At 38.8% G+C, this 23,206-nt stretch overlaps 1 protein-coding gene across 2 annotated transcripts in view; it reads left to right on the top strand.

Moving 5' to 3' along the window:
• The window catches only part of DCC (DCC netrin 1 receptor), a 1,085,205-nt gene that overhangs the window by 98,252 nt on the left and 963,747 nt on the right, over positions 1-23,206 (top strand). The gene's annotated exons all lie outside the window — the stretch shown is intronic.

Here is a 23,206-nt window from a genome sequence, read left to right as displayed (position 1 = left end):
TGATTTGCCAAATGTATTGAAAAGGATTTGGGGAATAGTTTCTTAGGAAGTAAAATGGAGAAATTAAAGTTTGCTAGTTTCTTTCTTTAGAATGATAGCCTTAATCTCAGAGACCTTTGAAAAGTAGACAAAAGCTACGGAAACTCCCTTGGTAAAAAATATGTATTTATAAACAAGATTATACATTTAGTTTCAGAGATTTGTAGACACTTTCAAACACATTCATAAATGCCGATTTAAGATCCTTAGAACAGTTTCCTTAATGATTAAGTGTAGGTAAACTCTGAGTGATAGTTACAAAGCCCAGGTAGAAGGAATAACACTGGAGCATTTGCTGCTAGTTCAGAGGGGATGGAAACAGCAATTAAATGATGGTGCTTGGACTGGCAATGCTTTAAATGAAGAACAGCTGTGAGTGAGCTTTTTATTTCAGTTAGAGCCTTTTTGGGACTGTGCTCTGATAAATCTTGCATATTAAGATGAATAACAAGGAGGAATTTAACTGAAGGGTTGATATTCAGCAGGGGCAAGGAACTATTATGGAAGGCAGAACAATTTCAGAAACAAGCTTGTCTCAGAGACTTAAATAAAACAGAGCTGTCTCCAGTCCGTGTAATTTTCCTAAGTGATCTTTCAGAAGTCTTGGCCAACAGCCACATTATTTAATCATTTTTAGGGTAAGACAGGTAAGAAGTAACCAAGATTTGATTGAACTTGCTTATGTGGATGACAGAGAGAATGAAAATTGGTCAAGGAATAATTACTATTTTCATTAATAATTTAGTTGGATGGTCCTTTTTATTCATGCCTTTTCAACTTATTTAGTAAATGCTCATTGAGTATCTACTATCTGCCAGACATTGACCTATAGATGAAGTGACCGTCTATCTGGTTTGCCCTGGAAAGTCTAGACTTATGCCTAATGACCTTGTGCAATTATTCACAATGCCACTTTTGTTCTCAAAAGTGTCCTGGTTTGAACGATAAATCAGACTCTTTGGGAAAATGTCACCTGAGGAAAAATCCACTCTATCTGGCCAAATGTGCCTGACTAAGCTATCCAGACTACACCATGACTGCCTATAGTATTTTGAGTATAATGGAAGCCTCATAGAGGCAGGAACCTTGTTTGTTTTGTTCACCAGTACATCCTCTGAGCCTAGCTTATGGTTGAAACATGGTTAAGTGCTGAAGAAATATGAGTTATAAATGAGTGAGTCATCTAACCCAATTTTGCCACTTAAGAAAATTGCTGGCACTATTGTTTTCTAGAGGGTTAAGAATAGCCTATGTTCATTAAGGCAGAGCAGGTTTAATTTGAAGAGGATCAACAAAAATTCAAAAATTATTTTAACGGTTTAAGGAAATTATTTGGTTATTTGATTTTATTTTAGAAGTATGATCAGAATGCATTTATTTTGCTTTAGAAACCAATTTTTAAGTAAATATAATATAAAGGTATTAAAATTGTTTCCTTGGCTATTAAAGCTTTGGGTGGCAGAAACTATTGTTGAATTATCCATGAAAAACATTAGAATTTCACTGTAGGGATGTTGTGAGGCAGGGATCAAATATCTGTGACAGAGGGAATTGGTGAGTGGATTCTTAAAACAGCCCCAGATCCAAAGTATGTATTTTCTCCCTTCTTTCCATTTGTCAGAATTTTACTGTATATAGATATCAGATTTTGAGGAGGTGACCTAGGGTAGATGAGCCATATTCTTGTTCTACACAGAAGTCTATCAAGCTTGGTTATCTTCTTCCCAGCCTCCAGAATATTAGAAGCAGAAAGTTGGAAAAAAAGCTATTAGAGGCAAGCAGATTTATGGTAATGGAAGAGATTGAAAAACTGCAAAAAGGAGGCTAGGGATTCAAAAAGCATCATTTCTGAGGCCATTTGGGGAAGAGGCAAAGAGCCTTGCACACCCAGCAGCCCAGAAAGTATCACTGTGTTAGACCACCTCACAGTAGTTGTCAGTAATGATGGCCCGGGGCCATCAAGAAAAGGTTAAAGTGGGTTTACTGTGCTCTGTTCAATAAGGACACATAGTTTGTAATCCATTTCAGTGAGACTGGTGTTTTACCTGGGCTCTTTTGGTTGCAATAGAGAGTCTCTAAATACATCCTCAGAGAAAAGTGTGTGTGTGTGTGTGTGTGTGTGTAAGTGTGCACGCATGGTTGCACATGTGCCCAGGAATTAGATATTGCAAGTAAAAAAATAAAAGTGGTCAGGAATTGAGTCAGCCCAAGGACTGGCTACCCCATCGATCTCATTGTTAGGTCCCTGATCTGATATCTTTTTTTACATGATATTTCTGTTTCATTCTGATTCTGATCCCTCATCATTTTGGTCTGCCATCGCCCCTTTGGACTCTTTCCTCAAGGTCTCCTTTCAATTTGAACTTCTGCTTGTATCTTATTCTCTCTGTGATTTTCTAATAAAATTCCAGAAAGGAGAATTCCATTTTTCCAGTTCATCTTTTCATACTGGCAATGCCATGATTTGTTGATTATCCTGAGATTGGTCAGCTCTGAATCAATTGCCTGTTTCTGCCCCAGTTTGTGTATACAGGGAGCAACTGGTCTTGGTTATCTGATCTGATCCTAATAATCTACTAAGCAGAAGCTGCAGATAAACTGGTTTCACAGGGACTCTACTACAGGTGTGGCAGATACCTAAACAAATCCAAAAATAGGTAAATGATCAAAAGTTTTGAGATTTAGCACAATGAGGTTTGGTCTTCTGGAAAATTTGCTTTAGGTGGAAATATACTCCATTAATATTATACAAATAAAACCCTTCTATATATATAATTCAGGCAAATTCAGACCTCTAATAAAATATTAATAACTTTAATGTGCAATGCGTGCTTTTTATTCCATTAAAATCTTTTTCTTTCCCTAAATATTTGAAAGTAACTTCTACATTCTTCTCGGCTAGTATTTCTCACTCATAAGCATGTTTCTAGCATCCTCCTTTATACTGGAGGGGTAGATGTGATTGATCCATTGTCCTCATCATTTCCTCCTCTGCTCCTAATTCCCCACCCAGATTCAGCCAAACAGAAGCAGGTGCTTTTACATCTGAAGAAGAGGGTCACTGTTCCAAGAATGGGTGAATGTGGGCTGCCAGTGTCACCAGTACTACGTTTTCCAGTAAGAATCTAAGAAACTGCTCAGAACAGTGGTTCATGTCATGACACATACAGAAAATTATACTAGTGGCATTGCATGCTGAGGCACAACTCGCCTGCCACCGAGTCACAGCGCATCGATATGACAAAGCACAAGCTCAGGAAGTTCTGGCTTAGAGCACCAGCAAAGCTGGGGCAGGAAAATAAAAAGTCCACTTTTAAAAAAGTTTATTTATTTTTATTATTTCAACTAAAAGTCACCATATGGAGAGATCAGAATTTTGTCCTTTACTCACATATGGAAGTGGAGGTGGGGATGGAGGGTATTATAATCTTTTCAATTCTTAGGGTCTCAAAAATGGTTGACATTCATTGAGTGCTTACCATGTGCTGTGTACTGTCTCAACACTTCAAACATATTCGCTAATTTTAATGCTCACAACAAACCCTACGGAACTAATAACCCCATTTTACAGTTGAGGAAACATTGCCACATGGAAGTTAAGTAAGTTGCTCAGATCACACAGCTACTAAGTAGAGAAGTTGAGATTCCAATCCAGCCAAGCTTAACTGTTCCGCTCAAAGTCGTTTTATGTGCGGGTCTTGCTATAACGTAGGGAATTAAAGGCCACGGGCCAGGTGTGACTCATTTAGAATCCCTGAGTCTTTCTCAAGCTTCATCATTTTATACATGCAGAAGCCATTACTCATTGGGACAAAGATATGTGCTTCAGATCATGTAGCTGGTTAGTGACAGAGTCTGATCTGCCCGGGATTTGGGAAGAAAAAGAGAGGAGAGCTCCTCAAAAGAGTAGTAGGTCTTGAGTAAAGATCCAATAGCTCTGAAGTAAGACCCTTGTCCATGGCCTTTGAGTTATCAGAGAGGACAAATATATGATGCGAATAAACAGCAAGTAGCAAAGAGAGCTCAGGTAAAATGTGGGAGAAGGTATACATTGAAACATATTGGTGGGAGTTGCTGCCTCTGAGGAAAAGACAGAAAAATGAAATTAGAATTATCACTAAATCTGTGTTGGTGATCTAAGTTTAAAAAAATGAATCTAAATGAGCATAAAAATCGTGGCAGGACTTAACTTAGGAGAATTTTAACTTTACTTCAGACATTACATTCATCATATAGAGTTTAATGGTTAATGCTGCAAGGAGAGGAAACTAGGATGGAGAAAGTAGGGTGAAGCACACTTGGAAACAACTGCACTAAGGCAACATCAATCATTTGAATAGTCTGTGGTATGTTTAGTTTAGTTTGTGTGGGAATTGTATGCTATGATACTCTGACTAATACTAGCAGCCTTGCCATTACGATGGGAGTGCAGACAATAAACTATGGAAATGCTTTTTCTCTTCATGGAGATTGGAAATATTATGGTCAGTTCGTGTTGGGGTCCTTAAAAAATGTTAGACGATGAAATTAAAACGTCACCTTTAAAGCTAAATGTTTGTTAATGCTTCAATCGAAAGGCACGCTGAAGAATCAATAGCATAATCATAAAGGATGAAAGTAATTACAAATAAATGCAAGTAATAGCATTACAAATAAAAGCATTTTAGACAAGGTGAAGGTCAAGCTTCCTGCTTATGTTAATATGGTACGTTGATGAGCTATGTAGTGACCATAGTCAATAGAAGTGGAATTAATTTAACAATGTAACTATTTCTGCTAGTGATCACAACATAAAAATAGTACATAGCAAAATTAGGGATAAAAAGTTGACTTGTTGCCAGAATATTCTCTGATATTATAAAATTAATCTTAGGCACCTCATCATAGATCATATTATACATATACGTTTTGGCTTTACTTGCCACAGTTATCCTCAGATGATTTTGTGAGCACTAAGACATATGTGTTCTTATTGAGTGGATTTTATTCTTTGCTTTCATGGGATCCAGTGTATGAAACTATCTAGAAAATAATTATTTTTCATAAATCACTACAAAATTTACTGATGTTGTTTTAGAGCTCTTTTGCTCCAAAATACTGTACATATGAAAAAGTCATAACAAGAAAAAAATTCTGGGGATTCCTTCCTTAGTGTTTTTTTTTTAAGCTTTAAAGCTGATATTCTAAGGAACCTTATTTTTCTCGCCGAGACAGTGGGAGCTTGAAAGGGAATTGTTATGTGGACATGTCGTGTTCCACGCATCCTTCCTGACCCCCAAATAAAGAAGAGCTTGAAATATTTGAGCATGGATGATTAGTTGATTTCCTATGTGTGATTTAGTGCCAAGAGAATAAAGGATTTCTAGTGACCTCTTCTGTAGCCACTAATTCTCTTTCACGATGCAACATATGACTTCAGTTCTGTAAACACCAATGCTTCTATAGCTAAACTGCCCATATTCCGGGGTTATGATGCTCTTTCAAGGTGGGCAATATGTTCAGGCTGAATTTGAGATGACTGGATGAGAGGAAAGATGAAGCAGTTTATCATGACAGTTACAAGGCAAGATATTATAGGAGAATATTCTTGTATGTGAAGTTCAGTTAGTATTTAACAACAATTTACGTTCAGTTGCTGCACATTCTCAATAGGGTATTAACAGCATGAAATAAAGGTGGAAACTATTTCTGTAATACTAAGATTGTGTATAGTTTAAGAGCTACTGGCCATTTTCTTCAATTATTTTGTTCTGCAGAAATGCATGCTTAATTAATAAAGCCAGGCCATAATCATTTATCTTGTAATGAAAACCTTTTACAGATAACCACTAATGAAGATCAGACTTTGCCTTTCCATTTGTGTCCGTCATGTGGTGCAGGGGCAACCTGCATGATGATTGAGGGCCGTGTAGATGCCGTGTGCTATATCATTTGGAATTGTCATTATACATCCACATATCAATTATGTCGCACCAACGTTTATTAATGATGTACTTATCAAATATTCATTGTATGGCACTAACATTTAAAGAATGTGTTCTACTGAGCCTAATGGATCTGTGCTTTGACTGCCTGGGTTATTTAGTGAATTAATTCCAGGGAACAATTTGAAATACTGAAATCTGAGCTGATACAATATGTCATGTTCTACAAGAGCTTAGCTGCTCTCTTATTTGGGGGTAATTATATGTTTTCTTGACAGAGGGGAAGTGGCAGGTGTACTGTGACCTGGAAAGGGTGGTGTGTACCCATGCACACATGCCCACCAACACATGCAGATTCATTGTGCACATACACACACTTGCATGCATAGCGTTGGCCCTCAAATTGGGCCACCATTTGTTATTTATTTAAACATGCTAGTTTTGTTTTTATATCTAGTCTTGTCATTAAAATCACCTGAGATGATTCAAACTAGTAGCTTCAATTAGGATCACTGTGTAAGTTGTACTGATGTCCTATAAGTCGTTCTGCTGGGTCTTTACCTCTGCAGTCTAAAAGAGAGCTGCTATTCTGTTCCTTGTTCTCTCTTGAGAACAGATTTCCAGCTTATAGTTATTTAAACATATTGTAGGTGTTCATTTTTGAAAACAATATTTACCTAAGGATAAAGCTTCAAATACTTCTGGAAGATTTGTCCTTAGGATAGATTTCAGATTTAAGTGGGTGATTTATTATATGACAGGAGTGATGGAAACTAACAATGAACTATGTTAATTTTATAATAATACTAATTATTGCTATTATTATTATTCGTGTTTCAAGTAATAAATATACATCATATTGAATTTTTAATCATTCATCTCAAATAGGTGCTCAGTTGTATATTAGCGAATATTCAAAGTTTCTGTTGCCTTCGTGTGAACAGGCGAGAGCGTTGTTGTCCAGGACAGCCACTTTCTCCAGCATACATTTGAGATACAGTAAAGATTACCCCAAATTCCAGATATTTTCATGATAACTTTATTGCTGTACCAACTTCATTCTGTATTAGGTGAAATGTTTATACAATATAGTTTTATTTATGTTTGAAAAATAAATCGGACTTTCGTATCTCATCTTTTAGTAGGCCCCAGTGTATGACGTGATTTTGGACTTATCTGTTGTTTGAAGAGATAAACAGTTAAGCAAAGGAGAGGATAATGAAAAGTTGCTTACAGCTGATGGTGGTGTTTTCAATGATATACATATAGAGCCCCTGTGGATAGATTTCATAGATTCTTAGACCTTAACTTGACTCAAGAACTAGCTGGTCTCACCCTTTATTTTACAGGTAAGCTACTTCAAGAGTGTAAGTGACCCGCCTTAAATCTTGAAGCTGGAGACAGACTCTTCTGTTTTCTGATACTGAGGCTGAGGTCTTTCTGATGTACAACGCTGCTTCCCCAGAGTATTATTCTCAGGGAGAATTTATCTAGCGTTTTCATTTTTCAGACTTTTTTTTTAAACAGGATTTCCTCTCTGATTTGTATTGAAGTGAATAGAATCCCTATTATACTGCACTTTATGGAAATGCAACACACGAAGGGCTTTTTGTACTAGCTTTTCATTTCTGGTTCTCTTTGTCACAAAAGGCTCTTCACTTTTGTAGTTGAAATCATTTGTAATTATGAATTGTGCTTTTAAAAAATTCATCAATGAAATCTTTGATTTAAAAATGAGGTGTCAGAAGAAAGGCAGAGAGAAAGACTGGAATTTAATGCAATGGAATAGTTATAGAGAAATTACAAAGGAGATTCATCTCGCCTAGACTGGCGTCTCATAAGGTGGCAGGAAAATGAAGATATTGCATTCGGTCTTACTTTGGAATTTGTTATCCAGTGTTATTTGATGTAGCAGTACACAGAAAAGACCTTTATGCCATATATTAAATATTTGTGATATATTAAATCTATCCACTGTGCAAAATTTATAGATGGTAGGCATAGGGAGTCACTGACAGCGTAAAAGAAGATACAAATATTTAAATACTCAAACTTCTTTTATTATTTTTTTGTTGTCTTTAATTCTGACCTATTACACAGGAATTTTATTTCAGGATGATATATGTGCCAAAATCTATTAATAACATCCTCGGAGTACATATCACTAAAAAATCGAATAAAGAGGACTGAATTAAAAATATGCTTAGGACGATGAGAGTGAAAAGAAACTGAACAAATACTTTTAAATGTGGCTTTTGATAAATTTACTCCTTTATTCAAAATATTCAGTTAATTATAGTTCACATGACCTGTTCCACCAACTCAGAGGTAAATATAGTCACACTCACTTATTTCATATTGTATTATCATTATTTTATATATATTTATAATAATATTTTATATTCAGTCCCCAGGGACCTGTCACTAGAAAATCCAACCTATCTTCTTAAAGGTGTTGCCCACCCCTACAATCTCAACTGTTTAAAAAGAAAGAAAGAGAGAGAGAGAGAGAAGGAAGGAAGAAAACATAAATAACTGAGGCCAAAGTAGTCTGTGTTGGCTCTAAAAGTTAACCTTGGAGAGGTCTGGAGTCTGGTCTATTCACTCCTGCTACAGCCTTTGGATGCTGCCATGCGGTGTCACTCACTGACAGAGACAAGTCCTACACCGTAATATAGAAACCTATTCTTGATGTCCTTGGTGGTCCAGATCTTGGTCGAGCCATGGTGCTGTCCACAGCAAACCCCAAGGTTTCCTTCTGCTTTGCAGCCCTCATCAACTGATATGCCCCCTCCCTTCTCGCTCACACCATGGCAGGGTTGCTCCTTGGGCACCTCCACCATCAGCCGTGTGCTGACACCATGAATCTCTAGCCTTTTTATTGGGCAAGGGTTACCAACCTAGTGTCCTTTGAGTGTAAGATTTTGGGAAGATTCATTAACCTTCCCTGACAACACATCTTAGGTAGAGTGTCTTGTGCAGGACTCTGTTATTGGAGTTTAGACAGCAGAGCTTGGGTTTCCTTCTTCCCAGAATCCTTAGGCTTCTTATACAAACAGAACCTCCTTATCCCTCTGGATCAACTTGAAATACGAGGGAAACAGTGAACCTCTATGAAATCTTCTTTCACACACTTTTTCTTTCCTTACCCCTCTCCTCTGCCTAACCCTGGTCCTTTCTTGACCCAAATTTACATAATTTAAGGACACAACACCAGTGATTCATTCAGATTCAAAAAAAGATGCTTCAGTGAAATGTTCTGACTCTACTCCTTGATATCAAAGGTGCTGGTGTAAAATTTTATTCAATGGTTAATCTTTGCTCTAATAGGCATCTTGTTACCTAGGTTTTTTTTGCCTTTGTTTTATCCATTCCCTGTTAAGGAACTTAAAATATTTTAGAGTTAGGTTAGCCTAGTGTGCTTTTTAAAATACTCTCATTCCTGAAAAGGAAGAGGGAGTATTAAAAAATAAAAACTTAATTGTATTTTTTATTATTGCTTTTGGCTAGAATAATTATGATACTTGAGCCTTAAAAAAGAAAAGGGAAGTTGAGAGGTAACAAAATCTGCCATGCTGGGCCATGCGATCTGCATACCGATGAATGTGGTTTAACTCTTAGCCTTGGAACATCCCATAAATTAATTGTAACCTTTCCTTTACCCTTTGGTTACAAAGGTTCATAATATCAAAACCTTATATCCGCCCTTTATCCACGGAATTTTCTGATCACTCTTACACTATCAATTTAGCCTTTCTACTACACCATTCTTATCAACACACAGGCTGCTGGTATTTTCCCATGCTAATAAATCAGAATCATCCTCATTTGATCCCATTTCCCTCTCAAGGTATTGCCTCATTTCTCTACTTCTTTGTACATCAGAACTTCTTAAAGAAGTTTTTCTTTTTGTTTTCATCTCGAACTCTTCTCCTTTGATTTTTTTTCTCAAACCAGACCGAGTCAGGTTTTGCTCCATTCTTTGCATCAGATCTACCGGTGATAAGGTATCTAATGACCACCATATGGTTAAACTCAATGGTAAATTCTCAGTTGTCCTCTTAGCTAACCTCTCCCACAGCATTTGATCCAGCTAATCACTCCCTCTTTCTTTGAACACTTTCTTCACTTGGTTTCCAGGATACCAAACTCTTCTGGCATCCTCCTTCCTCATTGGTTGTTTCTTAGTTTATTGCTTGTATCTCTTCATCTTTCTGATCTCTGAACCTTGAAGTACCTCAGGATTCAGACTTGGGTTTCTTCTCTAGCCACATTTGCTCTTTCGATGATCTCATCCAGTGTCCTGACTTTAAGAATGCTTAAGACATCCCTAGTTTTCTCTCCTCTGAACTCTAGACTCTTTTTCTCAACTGCCCACTGGAACATCTAATAGACATATCAATCTTAACCTGTCCAAAACTGAATGCCTGATCTCCTTCCTTACTCAACCTGCTCCTCTGTGGTCTTCTCTGAGTTAATGGAAACACTATTCTTTCAATTGCTCAGGCCAAAAGTTTGGTGTCATTCCTGACTCTTTTCTTTTTTTTTTACACCCTGTACTAATCCATCAGCACATGCTATTGGCTGTACTTTCAATTTGTACACAGAATTCAACTACTGTACTTTTCTCAACTTGTACCACCCTAATCAGTGCCATCGTCATCTATTACCAGAATTATGGCAATAACCTCCTAACTTGTCTCTTGACTTCTATCCTTGGCCCACTACTCTTTACTTAACAGAGTGACCTGTTAATCCATAATTGAGTTCTCATCATTTCCCTGTTCAAAACCCTCCAATAGCTTTCCAGCTCAATCAGAGTGAATGTCAAAGCCCTTCCAATGCCCTAAAGATGCTCCACAATCTGTGCCCCATTTTATCTCTGAGCCCATATCATGTCATTCTTATCGTAGCCCACTGTGCTCTTGACAACTGGCATAATTTCAACCGCAGGTCTTTGTGCTGTTTTCCTCTTTCCTGTAAGGCTCCTTCTCCTGATATTGCATCACAGAGCTCTTCCTCACCTCTTCTATGTCTTTATTCAAATGTCAGTCTCTCTGTCAGGTCATCACTGACCTATCTTTCTAAAGTTACAATCCTCACCCCACATCTCTATTCCCCTTCCCTGATATTTCTTCATAGGATTTACCACCATCTAGCACACCATATGTGTTTTAATGTGTTATTGTTATTACTTATTGCTTATTTTCCTCCACTAAAATGTAAGCTCCATTATCACAGGGATTTATGTCTAGTTTGTTACTTGCCCTCTCCCAAATGCCTGGGACACTTGCTGGCATAAAATAAGCACTCTGAAATTACTTATTGAATGAATGAATGAGTGGATTATAGAAATTCCTCTCTACTTCCATCTCTCCTGGTCATTTCTGGTAGTCCTTAATTGTAGCCCTGCAGAAGGCCCCAGGCTTCCTTTTCTTCTCCCATACCTCGTGGTGAATCAGAGGATTCTCAGGAAGCCAGGTGAGACCTGTCTACTGCTATGGCTGCCATACTCTCGACATACAGTAATCATAATCATACTCTCGACATACAGTAATCATAATCATAAACATACTCACAATAGTATAATATTTCCTGAGCGCAAACTCTGCCCTAGGTACTACATTAGGCTTTATGTATTTTATATGTTTTAATTTAATCTTCACAACCCAAGAACAAGGGCCGTGGGGCTTGGTTCCCTGCTCCTGTGATTCTTTCTTATTTTTGACTGTGACTTCCTGAGTCCCATCTTCCCAGATGCTTTCCAGCCTAAGCCACAGTGGCCTCTCCTGCTGACTTTCTGAACTAATAACCTTCTCTGCTGCTCTGGCCATCTCCTAGAGTGGATGATTGGGAACAAGAAGACCAGAGATAAGGAGCCTAGAAGGATTGGGTGGGTAGAAGCATTGATGTTTTGTTTAAGGACATAAGCATAGTAACTGTTTGCATATATTGAGTACTCACTGTGAGTTAGGGACTATGCTAAGAACTCTGTATTATTATCTCATTTAGAAGCTATGACTATCTCCATTTGACCAGTGAGACAATTAAGTCATAAAAAGGCTAAGCAACTGGTCCAAGGTCTCACAACTAACTGCTAAGTACTGGTTCTAGGGCTTAGATTTTGGTAATTCGAATTTAGGGCCTTTGATCATAAGCACCACGGCCTCACTTGGGGGAATCTGCAGGAGGATTAATTGGATCAGGGTTTTTCAGTTGCACATCCTGTGCCAGGCACTGTTCTAAGTGCTGAGGATATAATCTGAGCAGCAGAAGGAGAGATTTTTTTCTGCCTTAAACCTTCAGTCTAGACCAGGTGAAAAATATTATACGCTCATAAGCAAAGTCTGAAACGTATACATAGATATAAATATAGGTCATCTACTGCCCTTGGAAGTGTGACTTACCACCATTTAGTGTTTAGTCCTTATAACTTCCCTTCAGAATAGGCGAACCAGGCTTTTATGGTGGAGCCTCTTAAGCACTTATAACTTTAATTTCTATGAAATTATTAACATTTCATTTGTAACTTTGTATTTTCTTTATGTGTATGCGGGCCTGCTTAACTCTGCTATATTATCTGCCTATTGAATGTAAAGGATTTCTATTTATTTAATTGCCTTACTGCCCTAAGAATCTTAGTTTTCTTCCCTTCAAACAGAATGTTCTAAATATATGCTCCCTGCATTCCTCCTAGTTAGGCAGACACATTTTTATATACACTCCTTTTGAATGGGAAGATGAAAGTACTGGTGGGTAGAGTAATTCATCAAAAGCCATGTAGCTGGGCCTGGAATCAGAACACCCAAACATCTGAGCTTAGGATTTAAAGTGTGTGCTTTAGTCCTCTGCGTCTTTAAGAAAGATATTCAGATGCCAGCTGAAGATAAATTTTAATAGAAGAGGTGTAAGTAAGCTCTCTGTGTGAAGAGCTGTGTTTTATAGGATCAAGTAAGCTTATTCATTAGGAGCCAAGGATTGGTGAGTTGCCCATCAGATCTGCACAGAGCATGGGGAAAGACACGAAGCGGTGATTTTTAATTTGCAGTTATCTACTTTACACATTTAACAGGTGAAAATGCAGATTTTCCAGCATCAGCAGGTGCTCAGGTGTCTATTGGCAGTTCTAAAACTTTGAACACAAAACATTACTTTCAACTTGAGTTCGAAAAGTAGACAGTGAAAGACCAGAGGGAGACTTTCTGTAGGCAGTCAGCACTGCCTGTTTGTTTTGCTGTTTTTTTCTCCCCATGGAAATTTCGTGTCTTATACTTCAGTTTGCTGTGTAAAATGGCTCTTTCTTGGAGCACGAGAAGTCCTGTCTGTGCCACACCTGATTTGTTTGCAGGCAGTTGTGACTGAAGGAGGCATGTGTCTTTGTTGGTATCTTTCCTTTCTTAATTGCTTCAGGTGAATATATATAAATCTGTAGATTTTTATAACAGGCTATCTTGGAGTATTAATTTGACAACAAGAGGTTGCTCTTTAGGACAAAGGAGACAAATTTTCCCATTTTGCCCAGAACTTCTAAAGCTATACCTAAGGAAGTATAGGACACTCCAGAACAAGCTGGTCATTCCATTTAGGTGACTGTACTTAATTTTTGAATAATTTCAGCCTACTAATTGGGAGGAACTCTTACCTACCCAGTAAGTAATTGAAATTGCTAAATATTGCTAAATATTTTTTTATTAGTCTGTCTTTGAGAAACAATATATTTTCCAGAAGTTGGTGGTGGGGTGGGGGTTTCTGATGATTACAGGAACTCATGCAGGTCACTCGCAGCCAAGGAAGCACACACATCTGTTGCTGACTTTTTCTCTCTGTTTCCCTTGGTCAGTAAATTTCCCTTTCATGTATCCAAGTTGAAGGGACATTTCACAGCAAGTGCACCCATGCTTTCCATGGCCCTTTATTTCCTGAGTCTCAGAGTCATTAGAGGCACAATAGCCACCTCATGTCACTTGGATGCCTAAAGTTTTGAGAAGATGCCCTCAGGGACTAGGGCATCACAATTGATCTGGAAAGAGGCCTCAGCCCCTCATCCCAACAAAGGAGCATCTGTTGAAGGCCTTTTGCCTGAAGTGGTTCTATTCAGGCCCAGGCCACTAACTTAGCCCTTTTAAATCGCCAACCTCATTGTTCAAGGTATTTCTTGAAAAGAGGAATGTGTGTGTCATTTAACTCTAGTTGTTTAGTTAATGCTGAGAATGTCTCGCCTAGGGTCTGTCATCACAAGACTGGTCTGAATCACAAGAGTAACCCTCCTGTCACCAGCTTAAATTGATATAGCTCTTCCTGGCTTTCCTTGTACTTGACAGAACAGTATGTCTTTTAATTCTCGTGTGGACACAGAGGAAACAGCTATGATTATACTTCTTTTATGAAGGATAAAATGCGCTTGCCTCTTCAAGCCCACTGAACTTGGTTTTGATAAAAATTAGTTCAATGCTGGTTGATGAATTGCATTACGAGAAATAATTATTGAATTTTCTTTTCTTATTCTTTGCTATTCAGGTAGTTTCATAGTTGAACTCAATAAAAACAGCTTTTGAGAAGCCAGATGCATGACTGGTTGCAAGTCTGTCTCTCAGCTCCAAGCCTTTTATAAAGCAACGCTGCTTAAAGACCTTTGGTCCAGCCAAGTTCTATGCTCCTGAAACAGGGATACGCAGCAGGATGCCAAGAGGACACTGGATAATTTGTCCATGGTTGATCTAACATAAAAATAATGAGGTTTCCTAATAACTAGATTATTTTTATGTTAGATCAACCGTGAACACAATAGAAAAATTCACATAAAATTGTAATGTAACCCAGGAAACTTCAGAGAATGTTTAGCCTTATGGGGGCCTCTGCCTACCACTTCCACCTTCTCAGTTGTTTGGCAGAGTAGACTACTGTAGGAGATACTTCGTGAAGGGATGCTTCACGGTAGCAGTTTAAGAATCATTGCTTCTAGCCCAATTCTGCCTCTTGCACAAGGATGCCACATTCTGTACCTCTCAAAGGATTTGTTGACCTTGTTTGACCTCCTAATATTGATCTTGTCCGTGATGGCAATATTGGCTATTCTACCGAAATAGCAGAATGTACTGATGACATTTCTTCTTCATAACTTATGCTGAGATGGGACCACATTTAGTCTTCTGCAGGTTTCAAATTTGAACACACTGTGCAGTGAGTCTTCTGAGTTTCCAAAATAAAAAGCAAATATATGCAAGATTTCCCAAATGCTCACTTCATGTGAAACATTTAGGTGAGTGCTTTACATACATTTTTTACAATTGCTGTAAGTTGCCTTTATTATTATACTTATTTTGAAGATGAGAAAACAGAGGCTTGGAGACAGTAATCAACTTACCCAAGATCACACAGGTAGTAAAGGGCAGAGGTGGGATTTCAAACCCAAGTATTCTGAGCTTGAGCCCATACCTTAAATTACTCTTGATGTAGCTCTTCTCTCTGTCCGAGTATTTTAAGAACAGTTCCTGTAGAGGAGTTTCTGAATGATGACCTTTATTCCTTTGATGGTAATTTTATATCTATGGATAGTCATCATAAATTAATGAAGAAATATAATTATGCTCATTCATTCAACAAAGATTTTTGAATCCTAACTATGGGCTAGCCTCTATGGATGTAGATATGAGTAAGGCAAGATCTCTTTCTTGGAGTAGTTCACAGTGTAGTGGAGGAGACAGGAATATAAATAAATCTGAAACAAATAATGACAAGATGAAACAATATGTGCTATAAAAGAGGCGGAGAGAGAATACAGCCCAGGAATACCTACTACATGGCCGTAGAATTCATGTGGGGAATTGAGATGATGTAGTGACCATAAAAATTGTTCCTCAAAAAGGGCTGATTATAATGAAGGACAAGGAGGAGCAGACACAAGGATGAAGGTGGAATAAATCTCAAGTGAGTCTTTCAAACTCGCTGGATAATTTTGCTGGGCTCTTTGCAAACATTGAATTGCTAATTCTTAGTGGTTTCTGAAATCAGTTTCATTGGCCAATCCCATTCCATGCCTTCAAGCAAAACTTCAAGTTAATAGTAGCATTTGTTTCTCGTTAATTTCTTTGGTTTTCGTAATGGCCAATTTGAGGGCTTATTAATAGTTAATATGTTTAGCAATGTTAACATTTACATTAATAAAACAGATGCCAAATTACTACCCCAACTAACCATTCCTATGGTAAAGAGCCAAGAGACTTAAATAATAGTAGAGTTGGATTGAGCTAACCCACAGAGGACCAATAATGTTCAATTGTCTTATTCTCTCATGATTGCAGTCTACACATCTATTTCAAAATTCATAGATGTTGCTACATTAAACTTTTGTTTGTTTTTTTAATGATATACTTTTAAAAGTAAAGTGTTTACTTGTTTAACTGCTCTTCTCCTTATTTCAGGACTAGACATACAACCAGTATAGGTAATCTATGATTTTCTTATGCTAAACTTTTGCCAACCTAGATTTTTGTAAACTGGCAACAATAAGATACCTCATGTATGCTGAATTTAGGCTTTTGCTCATCCTTGGAAAAACATTTTAAAGTCAACTCCTAGTGGTGCTGTTAGCCAAGAGTTTATAGTATAGGCAACACAATCGTGTTTGCACATAGAGAAGTGTTTATCTAATTATTCGAATATTAAGATATTTTATAAGAATCATTCCAAAATAGGAGGCTGGTACTTACACTAGTGGTAAGAAGTATGAGTCTCGTAAACTTTGATAATTACAGAAAAAATTAGGTTTGACATAGCATGAAATTTTAGCTTCATTGTATGCTCGTCTGACTGTAATTGGTGTGTTAATCAAGATATGCTAACTGCTGAAGAAAACAAAAACTCAGTGGTTTACTTAATGCAGTAAAAGTTTTTAATCACTCATGTTGCAGTCAAATTACAGAAGTGGGTATCTCCTTCTGTTCCACATAGTGATTCAGAGACCCAGGCCTCTTTTCGTGTGGCCCTACGTTAACTAGGATATCACAGTTCTTCATCAGATCCCCTGCCTCTGCCTGGCAGATGAGAGCTGAAAGAACAGGTGGAGATCACATAGAAGAATTTGGGGGGGAAAGGCCAGAAAGTGGCACATGTCACTTTCACTTGCATTCTTTGGATAGATTTCAGTTACATGGTCTGAGGTAATTGCAGAGATGTCTGATTGTGTGCTCAAAAGGGAAAGGAACGGGGATTTGATGATGCCATGGCATTTCCTTTGTCACAACTGGTCAGATGCATGTTTGTGAAGAAACAGAAAAAGATTTAGGAACAGGTATAAGATGCTGGAAAGATCGCTAAAATTGCCTGTGGGAGACAGAATATGACCAGGGATTTGGTGGTCTTTGGCGCTTTAGGAATAGACTTGATTCTCCTCCCACCGTTCTTCTGCTCCGGTGCAGGCAGGTCATTGTGGGCTTATGCAAATATGTGCAATAGCAGAGGATTTCCAGTAGGAGTACAGATGGCCTCCCCTTCTGCAGGAATTGGGTTCTAGAGAATGTAAAGAAGAGATATAAATTGTGAGCACTTTTTCTATAAGACCTAGAATGTAATTGACAACAACCCAAATTTCGGTCCAATATTCTAGATTTTTCTATCTGACTTTGAAATCTCTGATAACATCAAGGAAGAGAGCTAAGTCTTTTAACACAGTCAACACGCCCTGGGATCAATCAGGGCGGTCCTCTGGAGTAATGTCTACAGAAATGCAGGAGCGGAATTACAGAATTACGAGACAGAAAACATTTCATTTGAGGGGTTTCCAAGGACTCCACAAATGGGAGACTTCCAAATACTTAAGTCAGAAACCCCAGTGATTTCCCATACAGTGTCCCTTGGTGTTTGCTAAAGCTCAGCACATGACATAAACATTGCACAGCTGGAGACAAAGTACCATATTCCCTGACAGCTTTAAAGCAATATAAAGCTATGAATTGTCTGTTGATCATTTTACCACACTTATTGTCTCTAAAATTAGATGCTTATCTCCTGGAGGGCAGGGACTCTAACCTTCAAATGTAATTTTATGTCACAAACACAGTAAAAGTCAAAGAACTGCCCTCTTATAGTAACAAATAAGCAGAATCTGCCATAAGCCGCTTCAGAAGAAGAATCTGCACCTAACGCTGACCTCCATGCTGGAGCCACCCTGTCTTTTTCTGGGGCAATGGGTTACAGTGGGTTCTCCTCTAATAACTATTCTCGCCCTGAAAATAGAATGTGAACTCCCTTCACTGGCTGATTTCTTCTTTGATGTATAAAAGAAGACCTTTTTCATCAGTGCGTGTCATTACTGGGGGTTATCATTCATGCTTTAGCATTTTGATTAGACTAAACAAATCATCTGTGAAAGATTGCCTTCTATAGACCTAGGTAAAGCTAAACACAAACAACAACAGAAATGATTCTTCTGAAGAAATTCACTTCAGCAGCACCTGACTCTGGGTTATGGTGAGAACACGAAATATGTTTCTAAGCCCAAAGTCCTGCAAGAGGAAGAAATTAGATGGAGCTAGATGGACGGGAACCTGTGGGAAATACATATCAGGATAAGGAGCAAGGATCCATGACATGTCACAGGCACTTCTAAGCCCTGCAATCAGGTGAGGCCTACAGAGTCTTTTTTTGTAATCCTGGAGAGGACCGATGAAAAATTGGCACTCTCAGAGGTTTTGGAACACTTTGTATGACCTTGCTGGGACTTGAATTTTCATTATTGTTTCTCTCATATGGAAATGTTTGCGAGTCTATCTTACATGAAGGGTAGAGAACTGAAAAGAAGTTTGCAAAAATGAAGTCAGTTTTCACTTCAGAAGATTGACCTCATTGCTTCCTGAGGCAACAGCAAGGGAGGGCAGAGTCTTCTCCAAAACCTCTGGAGGTTGTCCCGTCAACCTGGGGCTACTAGACCTGAATAGGGTTACACAAAGTATCACAAAGTCTTTATTAACTAGATTGTCATCCACACAATTTCCTGAATTCATATCATGTTGCCTGGAAGAAATTTTGTAAAAGAAGAGATTTTTGAACAAAGTGTGATAGTCTTTTATAGGATATCTTTTACAGGAACCTTTAATAGCATGGCAAAATAAGTCAGAGGTACCATGAAGTTCTTTTTACCCTTCATGGACAAAACTCTCTGCTGTTCTATTTCATTATCTCTACGGTTCCGAGTCTTGGGACCTCACGTCTCCATGATACCTTGGCTTCCTCTTCTGTTTGGGCCCACCATGTGCATTCACCTGAATTTTCCTCTAGGGGGCACCATTCCTGCCGCTGTTTTATCGGATTAAAATGAGTAGTCTTAACTGCTTTACTTTCAGGGACCTGGTTGGCTTATAAAAGTGAATTTGATGATCAAATATGCAATGTTATTGTTGGAGTAGCCTTTTCCCTTTCATTTCACAAATATTTATTGCACACCCACTTTGTGCTAGTTTCCATGGGATATCAAAATAAATAAGGTCTGATTTGCTTCCGAAATGCACACAATCCTCTGGAACTTAATATGTTATATTTCTTTCTTAGTATATTTGTATTTTAAAGGGCCGTTTAGGGCCTTAACCCAAAGGAACAAATAGTATTTAGAATTTCAGGCAGAGCTAATAGAATGATCCTTTTGTTTGGGGTCTAGAGGAATAGAAGTGATTGGGAAGCTCTTAGATCCAAAAATAGAGATGGTATAACTGTGTATGTGATAGCCCATAACCCCAGCTCCATGGACTCAAGTTTTGGCTGTTCATTCATATCACTTAGGGATGGTAGGGAAGACATGATTGAAAAATATATATTTTCTGTACTTGTCTGTGAGGCAGCCACTATGTAACATGTTAAAGGACCTCTTGGGATATCCCAAACAGCCATGGCTTTCCCTCACATGTGATATCTCTGGAAATTTGTGAAATTCAGTTTCAGTGTTGCTGATTCAGTGCACTGAATTTGGTGGATGAATTGAGAGAGAGAAATTACAAACCCAAACCGAATTCTACTTTTGGCTTCAGATCCTGTTGACCTGCTGCCAAATGAATGCCATTTTCATGATTCACTGTTTTTACTCTTCATGGAAAGGAAGGTTCTCTGGGTAACTTGACACCAACCATCATGTGAATGGCCTTAGTTTTCTTGGCCCAGGTTCAGGTTTGTAGCCCATCATCAAATGTTACTATTAAGCTTTCAGTTGGGGACAGTATTTGACAAACCCCAGATGCACATAGGAAGCTTGAGACTCCTGTGCTAGAAACTGTTACAACAAAAGGAAAACAGTAGAATCCTCTTGATTGGATGAATTATTCACCTTGACCCCAGGCCCTGTCTTCCAAAGTGGAGGGATGCCAGCCTTTCCTGTCCACATTAGGAGAGCTTACAAATCAAAACAAAAGCTGTATTTTTGAAATTTTTCTTTTGGAAAGTCTGTTACTGATGAGCAAACAAGGTTTTAAAAAAATCAAAGTCACCTGTAGCTTGAAATGCAATCCGTTAGATGGTTCGGTTATTTTTAGAAGTTGATTTCTGCTTTGAGGTTAGGGGCTCATGGTTTAGAGGAAAGGATATAACAGAACATGTGGGCTCTGGACCCTGCTTCCAGGTATGTGGTTGTCAAAAGTCCCCTGCCATTCATTCACAGGTCTCAGATATCTCACCTTTTAGAGGAAGACCAGGGTGAAGTGGCCTTCTGTATTGCTTCTTTAGTTAAAAGTCTAAGATTCTAGGGCCTGGTCCGGTGGTGTGGTGGTTAAGTTTGTGTGCTTTACTTTGGCAGCCCGGGATTCACAGGTTCAGATCCCAGGTACAGACCTAGAACTGCTCGTCAAGCCACGCTGTGGCAGCATCCCAGGTAAAGGAGAGGAAGGTTGGCACAGATTTTAGCTCAGGGCTAATCTTCCTTACACACACACACATACACACACAAGTCTAGTATTCTAAACATTTGGCTGATGACACTGGTCTCTGAAGTCAGTCTCAGGTGGTAGATTTTAAGAAGTCAGTTGGCATCTCCCATAATATATCACCTTTCCCCATGTTTAACTCAAGTTCATCTCTCTTCCTCCAGGGCCTTCAGTTTATTTCTTCTTCAGCACAGTCGTGCTGGCCATAGACTTAATCCCTCCTGTTAGATCCCCTGGAAATGATGAGTGTCGAGGGTCTACCAAAGCTCCTCCCTCTTTTCCTGACGATCTTCTCAGGTTCAGCGATAAGCCTGAACTCAGCTCACAGGCCACATTTTTTTTTCTGATAAATTGATATAATGCTGCTAAAAACTTTGCTGTGTCTCTAGGATCTTCTTGAATTAATCGTATTGAACCTTCAAGGAAGCTGACAGCTGTAGCCCAGCCTTAAGCCACATGGACAACCCAAGCAGGAGAAAATCACTTCAACTTTCCATACTTAAATTCTAATAGGCTTACCAGAGGGAAAAAAGAAGACGGTTTCTGCAACACTACCATACTGGTTTAAAGGTGGAAGGCAGGTGGCAGGAGAAGGAGGCTGGCACTGGTGGTAGAGAGGTTAGAGGATGTGTTAAGACTCATTAAGAGAAGGATCAAAGGGAAAAATCCAGGGCCGGCCCGGTGGTGCAGTGGTTAAGTTCACATGTTCTGCTTCTCTGAGGCCCGCGGTTCGCTGGCCCGGATCCCGGGTGCAGACATGGCACGGCTTGACATACCATGCTGTGGTAGGCGTCCCACATATAAAGTAGAGGAAGATGGGCACGGATGTTAGGCTTCCTCAGCAAAAAAGAGGACTGGCACTAGTTAGCCCGGGACCAATTGTCCTCAAAAACAAAAAAGGAAAAAATCCAGGATCCCAAATTAACCAACTTTTCACGCTTCCTCTCTGTCTTCTCTGAGTCTCATTTGTTGATTTCAAGCCTGTCAGAGGCATTAGTTTAAGGCTTCAAGTTTGAGGCAGTAATAGATTTTTATGGCAGGCCACATGGTCTCTTGACCCGGGTTATGCTCCTTCTGGTGACAGGAGGGGAAACTTCTGTCATCCACTGTATTCACTGAAGCTGGGACCCAACCTGTCTCTGCAACTGCAGGTGGTCACGGCCTCCATTCTGAACAGGCATTCATGGAGAGTTGCAGAATTTTCTAGGAAATGGAGGCCCAGAGAAGGGAAATAAATTCTCCAAGATTACACAGCTTGATAGAGACAGACCCAGGACAAGAAGTCAGATCTCTACCCCTGCATCTTGTTCCTCCCTTTGTATCACAATGCTTTCCTGTCTCAGAGAGCCGAGGGGATGATTTTCTGACTATTTTATGGTGAACAATGAAATGGGGCCCCCAAAACTGGTTATCTTTAGTCTATTTCTTAATGAGCTTCACCATTTGGTCCCTAAAATTCTTCTCATTCCCTGAATTGGTATCTACCTAAAGTTTAGGAAAGTAAATCATGCCTCTGATACTATTCTTAGGCTTTCTTTGATTTGAATAAGCAAATATGGCAAAGTTCTAAGGGAACTGATCATAATTTTCGTCATTCTGGTGCCAACTTCCCTCCCCCACATCGACAAGTCAAGAGGCTGATGTCTAATCACAGAAACGCTGGGTGGAAATCCATGAAATGCTTCATTTACCTGCATTTTACTTTCTTCGTGTCTGGAGATAGATAACAATTAAGTAACTGTGTGGGGATGTTTTAAGGCCTTTCTACTGACATCCACATGCAAAATAGAATGTGTTCAAAATACACTTAGATTGTGTAGGCACCATAAGGGTAAAGCTAATATGAAAATAACTGCTTGTAGGAAAATGAACAGAAAGCTCCAATGGTGGCAGAAAATAATGTGTACAAGGTGGATAATAAATAATACCATTAAACCCTTGCATCATTCCTGCTTTCTGTCAAGGTAAAAAATGTGATATTTATTGCTAGGCCCATAATTACTTTTATGCTTGAAACAGGAAGAAATTGGGTTGACAGTCCAGGAAGGTATGAACAAAGCGGTTTTTTCTGTGGGGGTGGTGGGAGGGGTGGGATGAGGTTTTATTTTCTTAAAGAAGAAGGGAGTTCCTATTAGCCTCTCCTTTCTACCAACCACCCAAAAAAGAAAGAGTTTTGCCATTTCAGCCATTAGGAGAGATTCCCTGACCTTTCTGGGCTGTGTGGTTATGGAGATTCCAGAAGAAGGAAAATGAGAAAATGGGGTCATCAGGATTAAGGAAAGGTTTGTAGAACAAAGGGTAAATATTACTTTAAGGTAATAATTCAGAATTTCCCAAAAC

This window comes from Equus asinus, chromosome 7 (assembly GCF_041296235.1).
Source record: "Equus asinus isolate D_3611 breed Donkey chromosome 7, EquAss-T2T_v2, whole genome shotgun sequence".
Lineage (NCBI taxonomy): Eukaryota > Metazoa > Chordata > Mammalia > Perissodactyla > Equidae > Equus > Equus asinus.
The sequence above is the reverse complement of the archived record's forward strand: the minus strand, read 5'-3'. Positions and strand labels throughout refer to the sequence as shown.